At 33.6% G+C, this 20,505-nt stretch overlaps 1 long non-coding RNA gene across 2 annotated transcripts; it reads left to right on the top strand.

Annotated features, from left to right (window-relative positions):
• Positions 1-505: 505 nt before the first annotated feature.
• LOC111993375 (uncharacterized) lies at positions 506-19,348 on the top strand. Of its 2 annotated transcripts, none has more exons than XR_002880963.2 (5): positions 506-798; positions 2,297-2,358; positions 12,337-16,885; positions 17,781-17,847; positions 19,053-19,348. It is a non-coding gene; the product is annotated as an uncharacterized LOC111993375 (long non-coding RNA). The 2 variants fall into 2 exon arrangements; XR_002880962.2 differs by lacking the exon at positions 506-798 and adding an exon at positions 816-1,395.
• The last annotated feature ends 1,157 nt before the right edge of the window (positions 19,349-20,505 follow it).

The following is a 20,505-nucleotide window of genomic DNA, read 5'->3' as shown; positions in this document are numbered from 1 at the left end:
GAGATATAAATTGACTAATTAAATTTTTCTTATTCAAGTTCTTCTAATATCTCTTTTTCAATTGATAATATAGCTAATCCATTTAATCCCTCTTAAGACATTGTTGATTTTAGATATGATTTTATTAATTTTAATTTTGAAAACTTCTTTATGTAGAAGCAACTGTAACGGGTATTATTAATAAAATTTTATAAGCAATGCATGTATTGAATCTAATATTTTTATATAATTTAGTACACCAATTGGAGCATATTCTTTTATTTATTTTTGTATAATGTGTGTAGTAGTCTTCACTCGCAAACGTATATAATGTTTTATTTTGTTTTTTCTTTTAATGGTACTTTTTTTTTAGTTACATTTTTTTCTTTTTTTCTTTTTTTTTTGCTTTATGCTTAGTGTAATCTTTGACAACTGTGCTGCTATTCTACTAATTAACACACTACAAAACGAATCCTATAACAAAAAATAAAATAAAATCACAAGATTAAAAAAAAAAAAAAATCCACAAGGCCCAAAAGTAAGCCCGTAACCACAAGTCTTAATAGCTATGTCTACCCACAAGAGATTTATAAGATGAATTAAAACAAAAACCACGCATCAAATAAGAAAAGTGAAAGACAGAAACGATCCCAGCTCAGGTCCTCAATTGTAAGTGTGAAAATAGATCAGATTGGAGGTGAAGTGGAGCCACCAACAGAACAGATTTAAGAGTAGTAACCAGTAGAGGGGAAGAATGATAGAGGCGAAGAGCAAGAGTTGAGAGAGGTAGCAAGCAAGAGAGAGAGAGAGAGACGATAGGTATGGCCGTATGGGTAAAATTTTAGGATTTTTAATTTGTGTTTATTTGTTATTGCTTTGTGAGAAATATTTTTAGACCGGATTTATATTTTATCTGGTTGAAATTTGGTTTTTCTAGAGTTGATGATGTTATTTTTGGGACAATCGATTTTGTTTAGACTGAAGAATTTTCTTCTTGTTCTTGGATCGAAAGGATGTAGCAAATTTTTTGGTTTTTCTTCTTGAACCCAATTTTTTTTCCTTCTATCCCATATTTTTGTAGAAAACTGAGTGTGAATGCAAGAAAGTTGAAAAGTGGGGAAACAGGGGGTGTGATTTTTCTTCCCTAGCATCCCACGTATCCCACCCCAATTGTCCACTCTCCTTATCTGATTTTGCTACCCCAAAAGTCTTCTCCTTATCTGATTTTCCTGGCTGCATTAGACTGGAAAGTCCAGCCTCTTTCTCTACTTCTTTTTCCTCTTTCTTTGTTCTTCTTTCTCTCTTCTTCCTTTGCTCTTACACGGCAGCCTTCCCTCTCTCACCAAAACAATATATCCCTCTCTAAAGAAGGAAATTAAAGAGTTAACACTAAAATTCAGCTTCAAATTTTTGGGGGTAAGTAATCAAAACTTCATTTGTTTATTTCTACTTCTTTAACCTCCATCTTGATTTTAGAGGCTGAACTATGATTCTGTTTTAGTGATTTAAAAGTTTGATGATATTGTGATCAATTGAATGTTTATTAACATATTTTAATATGTATACTATAGGTATAAAAATACCCAAATGAAATTAAGACCTATTGCTATTTGTTGATGATTTTGTAAGAATGTGTTCTGAAGCTGTCTCTGTGACAAATTTGATGTTTACAACAAGAAAATTATGTATAAAATCATATTTTGTGAATTAGGATGCTAGGGTTATTTTCTATAAAAGCTAAGACATATACAGTTGTTATGGAATTGGTCTCACATAATTTTAATGAACATAAAAATAATGGTTTAATTTGAAAGTTACATAAAATTCTGTCAGGACAGATTTGAGTATGCTGTCTTGTGTGATTTTTAGTAAATCATAGGTTTATTCTTTGACTCCGAATATTTTATGGTTTATACTGGACATACAGGGGAGTAGTTATGTAAAATTTCATGACAATTGGATGTGTGTGAACAGCCCATTTGTATTTTAAAAATGGAGTATATGCTGCTGAAATGAGCAGTGAACAACATATGCTACACCTGACTTTGTGGATTTAATTCTCAAGTTAGGGTGAATGTTTTGAGCTATAATTTAATATGCTCATCCTTTGTTATGTTAGAATCATATATAAATTTTATGAATTTGTTTCTTTGTGATTTAGTACATCATGTTGTCTGATGAATGTATTTTGTATTTGTGGGAACCTCTTTGAGGTGGGAGTAGGATTTCCTTAATTTTAAGAGATAGGCTTTGAGATGAATGTGTAAGTTTATGATAAGAAAATTATGGATAGTAATAAGTTTTGATTTCGGTTTAGGTGTTACCAGCCGCCAGGTCTAAGCTCCTTCGACTTTAGGCTCTCGGTTCCTCTGCTTTCAGGTAAGTGATAAGTTATATGGGCGTTTGGTAAGTCATGAGGTTATTTTAAAGTATATTATGCACTAAAAGGTTTTTATTAGAGATATGGCATGTAAGCATTATCAGACAAAGATATGTTTGTGAACTTTCGAAACCTAATGAATATAATTTAAGCATATTGATGCTATTACTAATGCCACGAACATGATGAAGAAAATAATGGAAATGCTATTATTATGAAATATTATACAAAATAAGAAATTTCAATATGATGTAAAGTATGAAATGTTTTCAGGTTATGTCCTCTAGTGATCTGATCTCTACTAGTAGGGGTTAATTACTAGCTTTCCATGAAAAACGTTATCTGATTGGCCATTATAAGTGGGACTGGTTCTACTGTACCCGCCCCTTGTTGGTTACGGCCAACTTGTGGGGGAAACCAACCTACCCCCATGGTTGGAAGATATGTATTATGATGTCATCCCGAGAATACCTAGCATTGTGGGGAATGCTGAATGTCTAGCACCGTGGTGCTAGAAGCCTCCTAAATAAGTACAGACTTATCAGATATGGACTAACCAATATGTTATGAACAGCTATGTTATGTTATTAATCATGAGGGAATTATTTTGTTTAAATGCATTGTGAAAAGTAAAAGCTCTCATGGCAAGAAGAAGAAGTTTCTAATGAAAAGAAAAGCTGTTCATTAAATATAAAAATTTCTGAAGTTTTGTTGTGCTATAAAGATAAAGCTTCTGATGAAAGTACAAGTTATATTTAAAAGTTATCAGATACCTGTTCTTTATGAAATGTTAAATTTTATAACTATGAAAGTTATAATATTTTTCGGGAAAATGTTTATAAAGAAAGATTTTCTTATTGGGTCAAGATGTTTCTAGTTTAATACAAAGTTGCCGATTATCTAATTTAAGTTAAAATGCTTATTTTGTAATGAGAATATACATATAGTGACTTTGTAGGAAATGAAATAAGCTTAATTCTAAAGGTTTTGGTAATATTAACCTTGAACGATTTTAGACCCCTTAAACCAACCAGATTAACCTAGTTAATTAGCCAAGTTGTTACTTAGTCAAATTATGCAATTTCTAGGTTATCACAAACATACAATCATATCAAAAATATAAAGCAACGGAATAGAAATAATACAAGATATGATCACCCAGGAAAACCAAACTAGTAAAAAACCTGGGGAGGATTTGACCTAGCTATCCTCAAGGTAAACCTGAATCCACTATGAAAGAATTGAAGTTCATACAAAAGGACTTACAAGCTCCCCATTTGATTTCCTAATGCTACCCACCAGTAGAACTTATTGACACGACCACGTGCAAGCTCCGAATCCACAGACTACTTCTTTTTTGGATTCTCCAATCAGCTACAAGCACCCACGCTTGTTATTCTTTAAGCTCCAATGGCAGCAACCGAGTTGATCATCAAGGTTTTGAAGTAATCTCTACCTAGAAAACCCTAAACTTTGTGTAAAGGAAAACTCCTTTAGATCTCATAAGAGATTTAAACAAAACAGAAAAGTATGAGCAACAATACAACAGGAGCAACTTTAAAAACGTGGCTAGAGTTTTTCTTTATATACCTAGGGTAAAAACAGAAAACCCAAAACGTTTAATGAGTTAGGATTGAGCTAGAATATTATGCAGAAAAACATTCTGCCCGAGATTCGATCGATCGAGCTAGGCCGAAATGCACCAATGCATCTGTAACCTCTCGATTCTAACTTTACATGAAAGACCCAACTTTGAGCAAGCCTAAACAAGACTTAAACATATTGTTTTGATCATGATTTGCCAACATTACACATTAGAGTTCTAAATACATAAATTCCTAAATCTTTAGAACCTAACAAACTCCCCCTTTGACAATCCGTGACAAAACACAAACTAAAACTCAAAGTTTACAAGATAAAGCCCTTTACATAAATAATGCTCATAAAAACTAAAATTCAATTCTAACTACTATCCATCAGTTGCAAGTGTAGACAGCAGCTCGATTGAATCAACCTATATATTCCTGAAACACTTAACAACTGCATGAACGCATGTGTGGCAGAAAATAGTAAAAAAACAGGTATAAAATTCTTGTACAATAAAACAATAATCTCATAAATATAAAACAATAAACAGTGAATCCAAAGACACAAGAATCATGTATATATCTTGTATATCAAAAAAACAATGTAACTCCCCCTATCATAAATATCCCCAAAAATGATATACACAGTAAAACACCTAGATACAATCTAATATCTCCACTAACTCCTCAAAACAACAAAACTCTCTGCCTAACTACAAAACTCCTCTACAAAATCTACTCCCCCTTTTTGTGATGGAATACCAAAGGGCAATCACAATCCATCATCAAAAGGAGGTGATGAAGGTGAACGAAGACGTGCCAGATCAGCTCGCAACGCACGGATCTCGTCAAGCAAGTCCACCAAAATGTGACCATGAGCCGCCTGAACGGTTATGACAGTCTCCAAAGTACGACGGATATCAAAGTCATCCGATGGAGGTGAAGAAACGTCAGCAGCAGCAGCAGCAGTATCAGGATCAGGAACAGCCTCACTAGCAAGACCTGTAGAAGAAGAGGGAGGAGGTGCGGAACCAGAAAGCTTAGACCTAGGGTGTTTAGAGCCAGCTCGAAGGTGAGCAACCCTCTGCCTAAGAAAAGACGCACCCAAAGGAGCAATCACATGAACAGGCTCAGAGGAAGGGAAACCACTAAGATCAAGATAAAGTAAAATCCTATGAATGAAAATAGGATGAACAAGAGCATGTGAAGAAAATGAACTTCTATAAATTTCGTTCAAAGAACGAAGAAACAGATGAGAAAAACTGATAGGAGCATCAGTGACAAGAGTGTACAAAAATACACACCGTTCGAGAGGAATGGTGTGAAGATGAGAAATGGGCCAGATAGAGTGACATGCTATCCTAAAGAAGATATAGTGCAACTCAGAAAGCTTAGCAGAGGTGATCCTAGGATCAGAACCCCACTGGATAGAAGACCCAGTGATGTAAGACATGACATCACTCAAAACAGGAGACTTATCATAAGGATAGACTGGGTGCTGGACCAAGGGTACCCCAAGAGCATCAGCCACTACTGAAGGAGTAATAGAGTACTCTACGCCTCGTATCCAACTCTTTACCAAAGTGTTGGAATCATAGACGCAGATAGAGATGTTTGAGAAAAACTCTCTAATCAAGGTAGCTGGAGGAGAAGGATCAGAAACATTCAACAGTGGTAACCAGCCCCGACGCTCAAAGTTTGCCTAAATGGCAAGATCAAGCTCATCTAAGATGACAGAACGCTTAGACCAAATCTTTCTCTTAAGGTTCAGCTTCTCATAAGTTTCTTGGTTTTTCTCACTCAGAAACCTCTCACGGTCAAAGGAAGAAGGGGAAGGAGTAGGTGAGGGGGCAGACCTATGGGCCCTAGTCTTCCTAGGCATAGTGCTAAGGAAAGGACAGAGATACAAAGAGAAAACCAAAAAAAAATAACACAAAGACTAAGGGCAAACTGTAAGTTAGCACAAAAAGAGATAGAACAAAAATCTATATGATGCATGAACAACCACAATGTCATGATAAATGTACTAATGCAATAAGCAAAGTTCAAATTAAGTTCAATTTGCACAAAATTGGCTTGAGCATAGAGTTTCTAACAAAAACCCTAAAAATTTGAAAGAACCACTTGAGAATTTTGAAATAGATTGATGAATTGAGCATTACATAACACAACACCCAGATTATAATGCTTAATTACATCAAAACAACAAGCCAATTTCATCAATTTCAACCTAATTGAACAAAATCCCCAATTCGGAATAAATACAAACCCTAGAAATTTCAATTTTTCACAAACCCCAAAATTGATCAAATTAAACTAGCAAGATCATGTTTATATCATGTCCCCATAAAAACCCATTGATCATTTGCATAAAATACGGCTTGAATCAACAAAAATCCCAAATTCCTTAGGTTCGAAAATCCCAAAATAAAATGCATGAAAAATGCATGAAAAGTGAAAATAAACTCTAAAGGAAGGGTAAGATAGTCATACTGGCTCAAGGAGAGAGAATCCTTGCAAAAAATTTGGGAGAAAACGACAAAAAATTCACTGTAGATCCTTGCCGAGTCGGAGAGAGAGAAAAGGTTTGAAAAAGTTATGAAAAAAGTGATTTGAACAAGTCAAAAACAGTATTTTAAAAACCTGATCCGCGATATTCGATTGATCGAAAATGACATTTGATCAATCGAATCAATCCGAGATTTCTAAAAGAATTTTAAGAAATTTTCAATCAATCAAAAAACAGGTTGGATCGATCGAAATAGGCAGCAGCTCATAGCATTTTGAGAAAAATTCCAGTTTTGAAAAACTCAAACTAAATTTTGAAAACAACTCCTCAAAGCAATAAAATTGTTGAAACAAAATGCATGAGTATGAGATGAAATGCTTTTTCAAAAACCCCAAATTTTTAATCTCAATTTCTCCAAAGAAAGTTTTAGCCATTCTCCCTATAAGTTCTCAAGCAAACAAAATGTTTTGCATATCAATCAAGGTATTTTCAAACTTGGTTAGTCAGACCAAAAACACACAGAATTACATGTACAATGTTTAGCAAAGAGTAACTTGTGTAGTGTGTGCAAACTAGCAAAAACTTGAAATATATGTGAGGTGATATGAGAATAGGAATCAATCACAAAGTCTACAAAATTCATCATACAGAATTTGAAAGAGACTATCACCTAAAGAGTTACATCCTATAACTCTCACATCTCCTAGAACATAAGCTTGCAATCATGTAAGTTTCTTGAATTTTGCCTCATTATATATTTTTTTGTGGATTGGCATCAAGCCTAATAGTACACACCAATTTTAATTATGTGAAATGGCATCAAGCCTAATAGTACACACCAATTTTAAGCATTAAGTAATTTATTGAGGCTACACCTTATGTTCTTTTTGTGCATATGCTACATTTTTTCGAGTACAAAATCTTATGATATGCACTAAGGTGTTCATGATTGGCTAATGAACAGTAGTGAGATAGTTATTTATGCCTTTCTCAAAAGGATCAAGTCTGACAGTCAAATAACATGTGACTTCAAGATCAAGACAAAGTGATAAACAACATAAACACCTTTCCCACACAACATGCACTACAAAGTTTCAACTAGTCAGGTGCAATAAATAAGCTCATCAAAGCTAAACAAGGTACATAAGACATGTTATGTGTAAATAAATTGACCAACCTTGTTTTCAAAGTCCAAGAAAAATAGTGCCAAACAAATTTTGCTTTTCCTTTTTTTTTTTTTTTAAAGAGAAAACAAATAAATCCTAGAATGAAATGCATGAATGTAATGCAATGCAAGTCTTAGAAAAAAAAAACACAAAAACCACAAAAACCAAAGAACAATGGTCACAAAGGAATGAGCAATGAAGCACAAGGACCAAGAACCAACGAGACTAAGGACACCGAAGCACACCAATCACTTGACGAAGTGTTTCAAACTTACTTCCATCAACTGGTTTGGTAAAGATGTCAGCATTTTGACGATCAGTAGGGATATACTCAAGACAAACAATTTTCTTTTCAACCAGATCCCTAATGAAGTGATATCTCAGTTCAATGTGTTTGGTCTTAGAGTGCTGAATAGGATTCTTAGATATATCTATAGCACTAGAATTATCACAATAGACAACCATGGTGTCTTGAGGAATCCCATAATTACTCAAGAGCTTTTTCATCCAAAAGAGTTGAGAACAGCAACTCTCAGTAGCAATATATTCTACCTCAGCAGTGGATAAAGAAATAGAATTTTGCTTCTTACTCATCCAAGCCACAAGATTGGCTCCTACATAAAAACACCCTCCAGTGGTGCTTTTTCTGTCATCAGCATTCCCAGCCCAATCAAAATCAGAAAAACCAGCAAGAGACAAATTAGACTCCTTGCTATAAAATAATCCATAATCACAGGTTCCACTCACATATTTTATAATTCTCTTAACAGCATTTAAATGAGAAACCTTAGGATTAGACTGAAATCTAGAGCAAACACCAACACTAAAAGAGATATCAGGCCGACTAGCAGTCAAATACAAGAGACATCCAATCATGCTTCTATATAAAGCAACATCAACAGACTCACTTGAAGGATCAATTGTCAATTTTGCATTAGCAGCCATCGGTGTTCTAGCATGAGCAGCATTGTCCAGTCCAAATCTTTTAACCAGATTTCTTGCATATTTAGCTTGATTGATGTAGATTCCTGACTCCGTTTGCTTTACTTGCAAACCCAAAAAGTAAGTCAGTTCACCAACCATGCTCATTTCAAACATCGCCTTCATTTCATCTACAAAAGAATGAGTAAGAGAATCATTAGTAGCACCAAAAATAATGTCATCAACATAAATTTAAGCTACAACAAAATCAATCTTATCCTTTCTTATGAAGAGAGTTGTATCTGCAGATCCCCTCTTGAATCCATACTCAGTGAGATATGCTGTCAATCTATCATACCAAGACCTAGGAGCTTGTTTCAACCCATAGAGAACTCTCTTCAATTTGTAGACATCATCCGATCTGTGAGGATCAACAAAGCCTTTAGGTTGCTCAACATACACTTCTTCTTGTAGCATTCTATTCAAGAAAGCACTCTTGACATCCATTTGATACAGCTTGAAGTTTAGGTGACTTGCTATGGCCAACAGTATCCGGATGAATTCTAACCTTGCTACTGGTGCAAAAGTCTCATCAAAATCAATTCGTTCCACTTATGTGTACCCCTGTGCAACAAGTCTTAATTTGTTTCTGATCACAGTGCCATGTTCATCTGACTTGGTCTTAAAGATCCACTTAGTTCCAATCACATTTACACTCTTCGGTCTAGGAACTAGTTCCCACACATCATTCTGAACGAATTGATGAAGTTCTTCATGCATGAAATTTACCCAATCAGCATCTTGAAGTGCTTCATCTACCTTCTTCAGTTCAAATTGGAACAGATAGCATGAGTGAGTAATTACATTCAAGGTTTTTGATCTCAATCTCATGTTATCATTTAGACTACCCAATATATTTGTGGTGAGATGATTCAGTCTCACTCTAGAGGATGGATCTTTAACTAAAGATGTAGAGGTACCTTTCTGTTCAGATGGAGGACTGAGCTCACTTTGTACCTGTTGAGTTTCACGAACCGAAGTAGATGGTTCTGAATTGGATGGTACTGAAACTGTATCATTCAACACCAATAGCTCTTCCTCCCTATGTTTCCTAACATACTCTGCAGGAAGAGAATCATCAATTTCTAAAAACTTATCTTGAGCAAGAGAAGTGCTTTCTGAAAGTGCTTCTGAACACACTTCATCATTTATCACAACATTTGAAAATTTCATAACTGTTTTGGTTCTCAAATTGTACACTTTATAAGCTCTACTAGTGGAAGAGTATCCTAGAGAGTATCCTTTGTCACTTTTTGCATCAAACTTTTCTAGATTTTCTCTATCACGTAGAATGTAACAGTCACTGCCAAATATCCTGAAATATTTGACAACAGGCTTCTTCCCTCTCTAGAGTTCATAGGGAGTTTTCTTGGAATCAGGTCTGAAATACACTCAGTTAAGGGTATGACAAGCAGTGTTGACAGCTTCTCCCCAAAAGGATTTTGGCAACTTTTTGTTATGTAACATAACCCGTGTTATCTCCTGTACAACCCTGTTTTTCCTTTCCACAATCCCATTTTGTTGAGGTGTCTTAGATGAAGAGAACTCTTGATGAGTGCCTTGATCATTGCAAAAAGTAGTCAGCTTGGTATTCTCAAATTTTCTCCATGATCACTTCTTATTCTGGCTATCACAGTATCTTTCTCAACCTGCAATTTCTTGCACAGATGTATCATCTTCTCAGGAGCCTCAACTTTACCTTTTAAAAGCATAACCCAAGTATATCTAGTAAAGTCATCCACAACAACTAGAATATACTTCTTTCCACCCAAACTCTGAACTCTGGTAGGACCCATGAGATCAATGTGCAATAGCTCTAGAGGTCTTGAAGTTTGAACACTAGTCACAGACGGATGCTTGGATTTCACTTGTTTACGTATCTGACATGGTCCACAAATGCACTTATCTATCTTCTTAAATTTAGGTAAACCAATAACTGCCTCACATTTGGAAATCTTTTCTAACTACTTATGACTGGCATGTCCCAACCATTGATACCACAAATCAACTTGATCAATCTTTGCACTAAAGCACTTGTTGTTCACACTTGGTGTTATGCCATAACAGTTGTTAGCTGTCCTTACACCAACACACATACAGTCACCTCCTCCATCAAGTATCTCACATTCATACTTGGTGAAAAGAACATTTAAACCATTGTCGCAAATATGACTTATGCTGAGTAAATTGGCCTTCAGTCCATCAACATACCAAACATCTTCAAACACTAACAATCTTGGAATATCCACAGTTCCAATGCCTCTAATCACAGATTTGCTTCCATCTCCAAAAGTGACTGTTCCAATCTTTCCTTCAAAGAATGTTTTGAATAAGGCTTTGTTCCCTGTTATATGCCTGGAACAACCACTATCCAAATACCAAAGACAAGAATCACGTGCCTTTAAGGCAGTTAAAGCAGTATAGCATAAATAATTCTTATCACATATGGTTAAATCAAAATACTCAAGTAAAGATTTAACAAAAACAACAAGAGGCAAAGACAACAAGTAAGCAAGTTGATATATAAGTAAAATGATTTTCCAAAAATCCATGACAACAAGGGTCAAGGATCAGCTCAGAGATCAAAAAATCTCCAACAAGAGAGCTACCCGCTCTGATACCACTTAAACGGTTTTAGACCTCTTAAACCAACCAAATTAACCTAGTTAATTAGCCAAGTTGTTACTTAGTCAAATTATGCAATTTCTAGGTTATCACAAACGTACAATCATATCAAAAGTATAAAAGCAGCAGAATAGAAATAACACAAGATATGATCACCTAGGAAAACTAAACCGGTAAAAAACCTGGGGAGGATTTGACTTAGCTATCCTCAAGGAAAACCTAAATCCACTGTGAAAGAATTGAAGTTCATACAAAAGGACTTACAAGCTCCCCGCTTGACTTCCTAATGCTATCCACCAGTAGAACTTACTGACACGACCACGTGCAAACTCCGAATCCACGGACTCCTTCTTTCTTGGATTCTCCAATCAGCTACAAGCACCCACGCTTGTTATTCTTTAAGCTCCAATGGCAGCAACCGAGTTGATCATCAAGGTTTTGAAGTAATCTCTACCTAGAAAACCCTAAACTTTGTGTAAAGGAAAACTCCTAGCTTTGTGTAAAGGAAAACTCATCTAGATCTCACAAGAGATTTACTCAAAACAGAAAAGTATGAGCAACAATACAACAGAAGCAACTCTAAAAACGTGGCTAGGATTTTTCTTTATATACCTAGCGTAAAAACAGAAAACCTAAAACGTTTAATGAATTAAGGCTGAGCTGGAATATTCTGCATAAAAACATTCTGTCTGAGATTCGATCGATCGAGTCTTTCTTTCAATCGATCGAGCCAGGTCGAAATGCACCAATGCATCTACAACCTCTCAATTCTAACTTTACATGAAAGACCCAACTTTAAGCAAGCCTAAACAAGACTTAAACATATTGTTTTGATCATGGTTTGTCAACATTACACATTAGAGTTCTAAATACATAGATTCCTAAATCTTTAGAACCTAGCAAACCTAATAAGAAAAAGGAGAACAATTATTTTCTATGAAAAGTGTACAAGCTATTATTATGAATAGTATAAAATACTATGCATGGAAAAAATGTTCTCCTATTCAAATATTCATAGAATGAAATGATTTGATTTACATGCATCCTTATTGAATTCTCATATATCTTACCTTTACTGAGCTATGTAGCTCACCCCTTCCACTCTTTCAGTTAGCAGGTTTTATTTTGGAGCAGAGGAAGCCTTAGTCGAGTTTTGGAAGGAGCTTGTTTTAGTTTTATATGTATAGATCCTAAATTAGTAATTTGATGTTTAGCTTTGTAGTATTTGTGTATTTTAGGATCTAATGAAAGTTGTGTATCTCAAAGCATTAAGAGATGTATTATGTGGAATTTAGACTTTGAGTAATTGGTGGATTATGTGATTCTTTGAGTATAGTATAGATGCTCTGAATGTCAAGTGAAAAGTTATATAAATAATGAAAAGAAAGCGGAAAGCTTTTGTAAAAGTTTTGTATAAGTTAAGTTGGTTCTTATTAATATCAGGTTTAGGCTTGATATTAGCATGCCGGTCATGGTCACAAATCCAAGTATCAGGTTTGGGGCGTGGCAGTTGTGGTATCAGAGCAAAGGTTATGATTTTTTAGACTCTAAGTATCGATCTTCAGAATAAGATATTAAGATTGGGTAGTTAAGGATAGACAAGTAGGATACATCTCTTCTGAGATGTTTGAATTGTTTGATCATTGGCTTATTATTTGATGTCTACTAGCATGTTGGATATCTTGAATTATGAAAACATGCTCAGTGTTGCTATGGTTTTAGCTCTTTTGTTATTAGTACTATGATGCTTACTACATTGGTGTTTTGTGGTTTGTGTTGTTTCACACAAGTCAAGAAAATCACTTTCATCATTTTTGTTCCATAGAAACCTCTGGAATCATCTTTGTTAGAGTACCATGGAATCATAGTAGGCCAACTCTAGGTTTGATATATTCTGTATTTCTCTAAAGAAAGAAATTGTGGTTGGCTTCTTTATTTGACTAGATTTGACTAGAAAAATGAAAATGGAGAACAGACGTGTGATGTATTTTTATTAAAAAGTAGATTTGATTACCTAAATGGAAGCCAAATTTTAAAGCCCTTGCAAAAAAAAAAAAAAAAAAAAAAAAAAAAAACTACAGTACTTTAGTCTTTTCTATTATTTGGTGATCTGACTCTTTGTATTACTGTGGCATTCAAAAAGGGAAGCATACATGGTAGAGTAAGTTTGTTCCACCTTTAGCCAAAGAAAATTCATTTTTCACCAGAGATTTTGTTTATTACAATTGCTAGTAACTTAATAAATTTAGTGCAACAGACATTTCTGAGGTGTTGGAAGCTTTAAGCAATTGTATGGCACATGCTTCTGTCAAAATGAGTGTTTTGGCTTGTTCAAGTATGATATACAATAACCGTTGTTTGGTACTCTATGATTCAAAATTGATGTCTTGGGGTTATTCAGTTTTTTAAATGGACTCAAATTTGTTAAGTTTTTATTTATTTATTCTTTCATTATCCTTGCACTGTCTTTCTCCATTACATGTCCAGCCCTAGACAAAGTTGTTTTATAATAGTGTTTTCTGGCTTTATTCATTAAGCATTAATTTTTAACTAGTTTACTTTAGATGTGCATGGTGGACATATACTAAGAAATTGGCCCAAGATCCTAGAAAGTGTATATATATTCATAGCATATTTAGAAAAAAAAAAAAAAAAAAATTGTGCTTGCTAACATGCATCTGTTCTTGTATAACAATGGCATGTGTCAATTGAGGAACTATATTTTTGAGTTTTTATGCAGAGTTGAAACAAAGCTTCCCATTACAAATTGTAAAAGAATAGTGAAATGAAGGAAAATAAGGTTGTAGATTATTTTGTTTGCTGGCTGCTAGTGCTATTTAAAGATGTGTTTATCTCCTCCACCATTTCTTTCTTCTTTATTATTTTAATATGATGCTTCGTAAATGCTACATGGGAATTTACTATATTAAACATTAAATCAGCATTATTGCCATGGACATTGTGCTTCTATGGCCTTATTTGAACACTATTAAGGTTGGTTGGGAAATTTGTTCTGCAATTCACTTTAATGCATATTCTGCAAGGTTTAAGCTTCTAGGATCATGTGTTGCCTATGGTCTTATGTTGTTTCAATCCTTGTATGATTTTTCTTTCCTTTTTGCAAACTTTAAGGTAGAAAACTCTGGTGAAAAGAAAATGTTCAAATGAAAAACCTAAACAAACAGAAGTATTAGAAATAAGCGAAGGTTGGCACCTAAAAAGCAACTTGACCTTGCATTTTCTGGAGTTAGTAATCTTCTTGAAGCTAATATGATTCTTTTGGCTCTAAAGAATTTTGGTAGTATGCATGAATTGTGGCCACTCTGATAATCATACTGACAGTGGCTTTGGGTAGATTGAAAAATCTGTCTATGAGTTCTTGTGGTACTCTTAGGGTTAGGGTTCAAGACTAACTAGGGTTTTGGTAAGCTATGATTATTATGAAGACTATAATTGTGCCCTCTCTCTCTTTTCTAGTACAAGTGAACTTATGAGATACCTCAAGTAAACTATAGTGTAGTAATAATATATTTATACTTTATTGATGAAGGTTCTATTTTGATTTTTGAAATGTAAAACAATGATTATATTGTTACTTGGAATTGCTTATCAAACATTTTAAGGAAGAAAGAAGTTTTTGAGAGTGAGTTATTAAATGTTTTGAAAAGTTTTCTATCTTTATTTATTGTAGTCAGCCTTCCTAATGTTGGTTTGGACTGAATTAGTTGAACACCGCTGGCCACGTGTGATCTGCTAAGTCATTTGCCAACTAACCTTATGTAGGGTGACATAAAATGATTATTATGCCTATTCCTTGGTCATGTAATTTGTTAACTGCCGTTGAGCTCACGTGTGGTTAAACAAGTTATTGACAAAGAAAAATTTTAGTATAACATAATATCACTTGTGATGATGGTATTTGATGAAGTTTATTTTGAAGGAAAAAAAAAATTGTCGTCAAAGTGAATTTTGATGAGTTTTTGGTTGTTGATAATGTATAATGTTATATATCATTTTTTTTAATGGAGAGATATATGCTAAACCGATGCTTTCTAAGAAGTTCTTTGAGTTTGTGGATTGATCTTATTTGATTAATTCATTTTATTGTACCTCTTGAAATTTAATGTGTTGCCCAAGTTACTAAAATTTTGACAAGTGAATGATTTTTAATATTTGTTTATTACAATTAAGACCTTCCCTTATTAAATCCACTGATTATATTGATATTATAAGTATTGATATTATAAATTTTGATCGGTGCATGAAAGAATTTATTGATTGTATTCCTAGATTGAATACATGTTAGTGACGTGTGCTCTTAGTACTTGTCTGCATGTGTATATAGTGTTGTATTTTTTTAATTGAGCTTGAATATTGTTGAAAGCAGGTATCAAAACTTAAGCAAATTTTTATAATGAGATAAAGAGTTGTAATGTATATAAATGACTTGACATGTGATTATACTATGTTTTGTGATTTCCTTAACTTATTATTTCACATTGTTTTAATACAAAGATTTTTACGGTTAAATTTTCGAGGACGAAAATTTTTAAGGAGGAAAGGATGTAACACCCCGACCCAATTTTATAATTAAACTATGTGTTTTAATGGTTAATTATTATTTTAAGCCACTTTCTTCCTATAATTAATATAAGAGTATTTAATAAGTATATTATTTTATAATACCTTTGAATAAGAATTGTAAAGAAAATAAATAATGGAATGGCTATTTGTATTATAAAAATATACTAAGTATAAGTATGTACCAAACTATATTAATTGGTTTAAGTTATTACATACATAGTTGATGTTTTAATTAGGCATGATGAATGAGGTATTATAGTAGAAATTCCACCCACCCATGCAACCAATGGAAATGCAACACATGCAAGGCCAAAGTACCATCCATGTGGAAAAAAATAAACCCATAGACCAAGACTTGGCCGGCCATGCAATCACCAAGTGCCACCTTATTCCTTCTTTGACTTTCTCAAGCAAATAGAAATTCCAAGAAGCTCACTCCCTCTCCATTTTGTACGGGTCCAAGCAAAATCTGAATTCCTCACTCACTATACTCTCTTTTCTCTTAAGGAAAGAGCTAGAAGCTCTCTTGAGTCCAAGGGTTTATATACTTATGATTAGTTTAATTACTCTAAGTGCATAAAATCTTGCTATTGTGATATTATAGACACAAATATGCTCTTTTAATATGATGGATATAACTTTATAAAGGTAAGGATACATATATATATATATATGTATGTATATGCAAAGCGATATTATTTGTAGAAAAGTGTGAGTGTGAATGCAAGAAATCATTTTTGTAGAAAAGTGAGTGTGAATGCAAGAAAGTTGAAAAGTGGGGAAACAGGGGGTGTGATTTTTCTTCCCTACCATCCCTATCCCACCCCAATTGTCCACTCTCCTTATCTGATTTTGCTGCCCCAAAAGTCTTCTCCTTATCTGATTTTCCTGGCTGCATTAGACTGGAAAGTCCAGCCTCTTTCTCTACTTCTTTTTCCTCTTTCTTTGTTCTTCTTTCTCTCTTCTTCCTTTGCTCTTACACGGCAGCCTTCCCTCTCTCACCAAAACAATATATCCCTCTCTAAAGAAGGAAATTAAAGAGTTAACACTAAAATTCAGCTTCAAATTGTTGGGGGTAAGTAATCAAAACTTCATTTGTTTATTTCTACTTCTTTAACCTCCATCCTGATTTTAGAGGCTGAACTATGATTCTGTTTTAGTGATTTAAAAGTTTGATGATATTGTGATCAATTGAATGCTTATTAACATATTTTAATATGTATACTATAGGTATAAAAACACCCAAATGAAATTAAGACCTATTGCTATTTGTTGATGATTTTGTAAGAATGTGTACTGAAGCTGTCTCTGTGACAGATTTGATGTTTACAAAAAGAAAAATATATATAAAATCATATTTTGTGAATTAGGATGCTAGGGTTATTTTCCATAAAAGCTAAGACATATACAGTTGTTATGGAATTGGTCTCACAGAATTTGGATGAACATAAAAATAATGGTTTAATTTGAAAGTTACATAAAATTCTGTCAGGACAGATTTGAGTATGCTGTCTTGTGTGATTTTTAGTAAATCATAGGTTTATTCTTTGACTCCGAAACTTTTATGGTTTATACTGGACATAAAGGGAAGTAGTATGTAAAATTTCATGACAATTGGATGTGTGTGGACAGCCCGTTTGTATTTTACAAATGGAGTATATGCTGCTGAAATGAGCAGTGAACAACATATGCTACACCTGACTTTGTGGATTTAATTCTCAAGTTAGGGTGAATGTTTTGAGCTATAATTTAATATGCTCATCCTTTGGTATGTTAGAATCATATATAAATTTTATGAATTGGTTTCTCTGTGATTTAGTACATCATGTTGTCTGATGAATGTATTTTGTATTTGTGGGAACCTCTTTGAGGTGGGAGTAGGATTTCCTTAATTTTAAGAGATAGGCTTTGAGATGAATGTGTAAGTTTATGATAAGGAAATTATGGATAGTAATAAGTTTTGATTTCAGTTTAGGTGTTACCAGCCGCCAGGTCTAAGCTCCTTCGACTTTAGGCTCTCGGTTCCTCTGCTTTTAGGTAAGGGATAAGTTATATGGGCGTTTGGTAAGTCATGAGGTTATTTTAAAGTATATTATGCATTAAAAGGTTTTTATTAGAGATATGGCATGTAAGCATTATCAAACAAAGATATGTTCGTGAACTTTCGAAACCTTATGTATATGATTTAAGCATATTGATGCTATTACTAATGCCACAAACATGATGAAGAAAACAATGGAAAATGCTATTATTATGAAATATTATGCAAAATAAGAAATTTCAATATGATGTAAAGTATGAAATGTTTTCGGGTTATGTCCTCTAGTGATCTAAACCCTACTAGTATGGGTTAATTACTAGCTTTCCATGGAAAACGTTATCTGATTGGCCATTATAAGTGGGACTGGCTCTGCTGTACACGCCCCTTGTTGGTTACAGCCAACTTGTGGGGGAAGCCAACCTACCCCCATGGTTGGAAGATATGTATTATGATGTGATCCCGGGAATACCTGGCATTGTGGGGAATGCTGGATGTCTAGCACCGTGGTGCTAGAAGCCTCCTAAATAAGTACAGACTTATCAGATATGGACTAACCAATATGTTATGAACAGCTATGTTATGTTATTAATCATGAGGAAATTATTTTGTTTAAATGCATTGTGAAAAGTAAAAGCTCTCATGGCAAGAAGAAGAAGTTTTTGATGAAAAGAAAAGCTATTCATTAAAGATAAAAATTTCTGAAGTTTTGTTGTGCTATAAAGATAAAGCTTCTGATGAAAGTACAAGTTATGTTTAAATGTTATCAGATACCTGTTCTTTATGAAATGTTAAATTTTATGACTATGAAAGTTATAATATTTTTCCGGAAAATGTTTATAAAGAAAGATTTTCTTATTGGGTCCAGATGTTTCTAGTTTAATACAAAGTTGCCGATTATCTGATTTAAGTTAAAATGATTATTTTTTAATGAGAATATACATGTGGTGACTTTGTAGGAAATGAAATTAGCTTAATTCTAAAGGTTTTGGTAATATTAACCTAATAAGAAAAAGAACAATTATTTTCTATGAAGAGCGTACAAGCTATTATTTGGAATAGTATAAAATACTATGCATGGAAAAAATGTTCTCCTATTCGAATATTCATAAAATGAAATAATTTGATTCACATGCATCCTTATTGAATTCTCATATATCTTACTTTTACTAAACCGTGTAGCTCACCCCTTCCACTCTTTCAGTTAGCAGGTTTTATTTTAGAGCAAAGGGGGCCTTAGTCAAGTTTTGGAAGGAGCTTGTTTTAGTTTTATATGTATAGATCCTAAATTAGTAATTTGATGTTTAGCTTTGCAGTATTTGCGTATTTTAGGATCTAATGAAAGTTGTGTACCTCAAAGCATTAAGAGATGTATTATGTGGAATTTAGACTTTGAGTAATTGGTGGATTATGTTATTCTTTGAGTATAGTATAGATGCTCTGAATGTCAAGTGAAAAGTTATATAAATAATGAAAAGAAAGTGGAAAGTTTTTGTAAAAGTTTTGTATAAGTTAAGTTGGTTCTTGTTAATATCAGGTTTAGGCTTGATATTAGCATGCCGGTCATGATCACAAATCCAAGTATCGGGTTTGGGGCGTGACACCTATGGATATCCGAATATCAATGCTCATTAGTAGGGGTGTTTATCAAACTACAAAAATCACACCAAAACCGCCCGCAAAATGGCATAACCGCACCACACTGCAAGTAACAATGCACCGCACCGCATAGTGCAGTGCAATTTATGGTTATATAATAAGAAAACCGCACAAACCGCACCGCACCCTCTCTATATATTAATATATTTTATTTTTTTAATATTAAATATATTATTAATTAATAGTTTAATACTTTTCAAAAAAAAAATTAATAGTTTAATAACCCTAGTTTTCAAAAGAAAAAATTAATAACCCTTGTAAGTGTTAATTAGGAAAGCCAACCCAAAAAATATATATATATATATATATATATATAAAAATAAAATAAAACTAGTTCAATATTTTAAGACTTGGCCCAAAACAAAGGGGATAATCAATTTTTTGCTAGGCAGGAAAAGCCCAAAATCTGAAAAATATATTAGTTTCAAACCACATCTTATACACCGCACTGCACAAGTATCCACAAAAATGAGATGCGGTGTGGTAATAGTTTTCGCTAACTTTAAACAGCACTGCACCACACCGCACCACACATGTGACCGCAAAAATAAGGTGTGGTGCAGTTATGATTTTGCCTAAACCGCACCACAAAATGCAGTGCTAAAAATGGCCCAAAATCGTACCACATCGCACCGTGAACACCCCTACTCATTAGTATCCATACCCAAATTTTACCCGAATTTATTATCCATGGATATCCATACTCTACCTGAAACCCATTTAATTTTTTCAAAAGAAACAAAATTTTAAATTTCAAATTACAAAAAAAAAAAAAAAAAAAAATTAAAGTAGAAGAAAAGATACAAGACAAAAAAAAATCCATACAATTTTCCATTTGAAAAAAAAATCAATATATTTTATATTTTGATTTCTCGAAGAATTAGCAATAAGAAGATGCCAATCCTTCAAAAACAACTAAAAATAAGCAAAAGCTAAAAGCCTAAAATAAATAAATAAAAATCAATACAGTTCTGAATTTCAATTCGTTCAGGAACCAG

This window comes from Quercus suber, unplaced genomic scaffold, assembly GCF_002906115.3.
Source record: "Quercus suber isolate HL8 unplaced genomic scaffold, Cork oak 2.0 scaffold_1137, whole genome shotgun sequence".
Classification (NCBI taxonomy): Eukaryota; Viridiplantae; Streptophyta; class Magnoliopsida; order Fagales; family Fagaceae; genus Quercus; species Quercus suber.
Note: the sequence above shows the minus strand (reverse complement) of the source record. Positions and strands in the feature narration are given on the sequence as shown.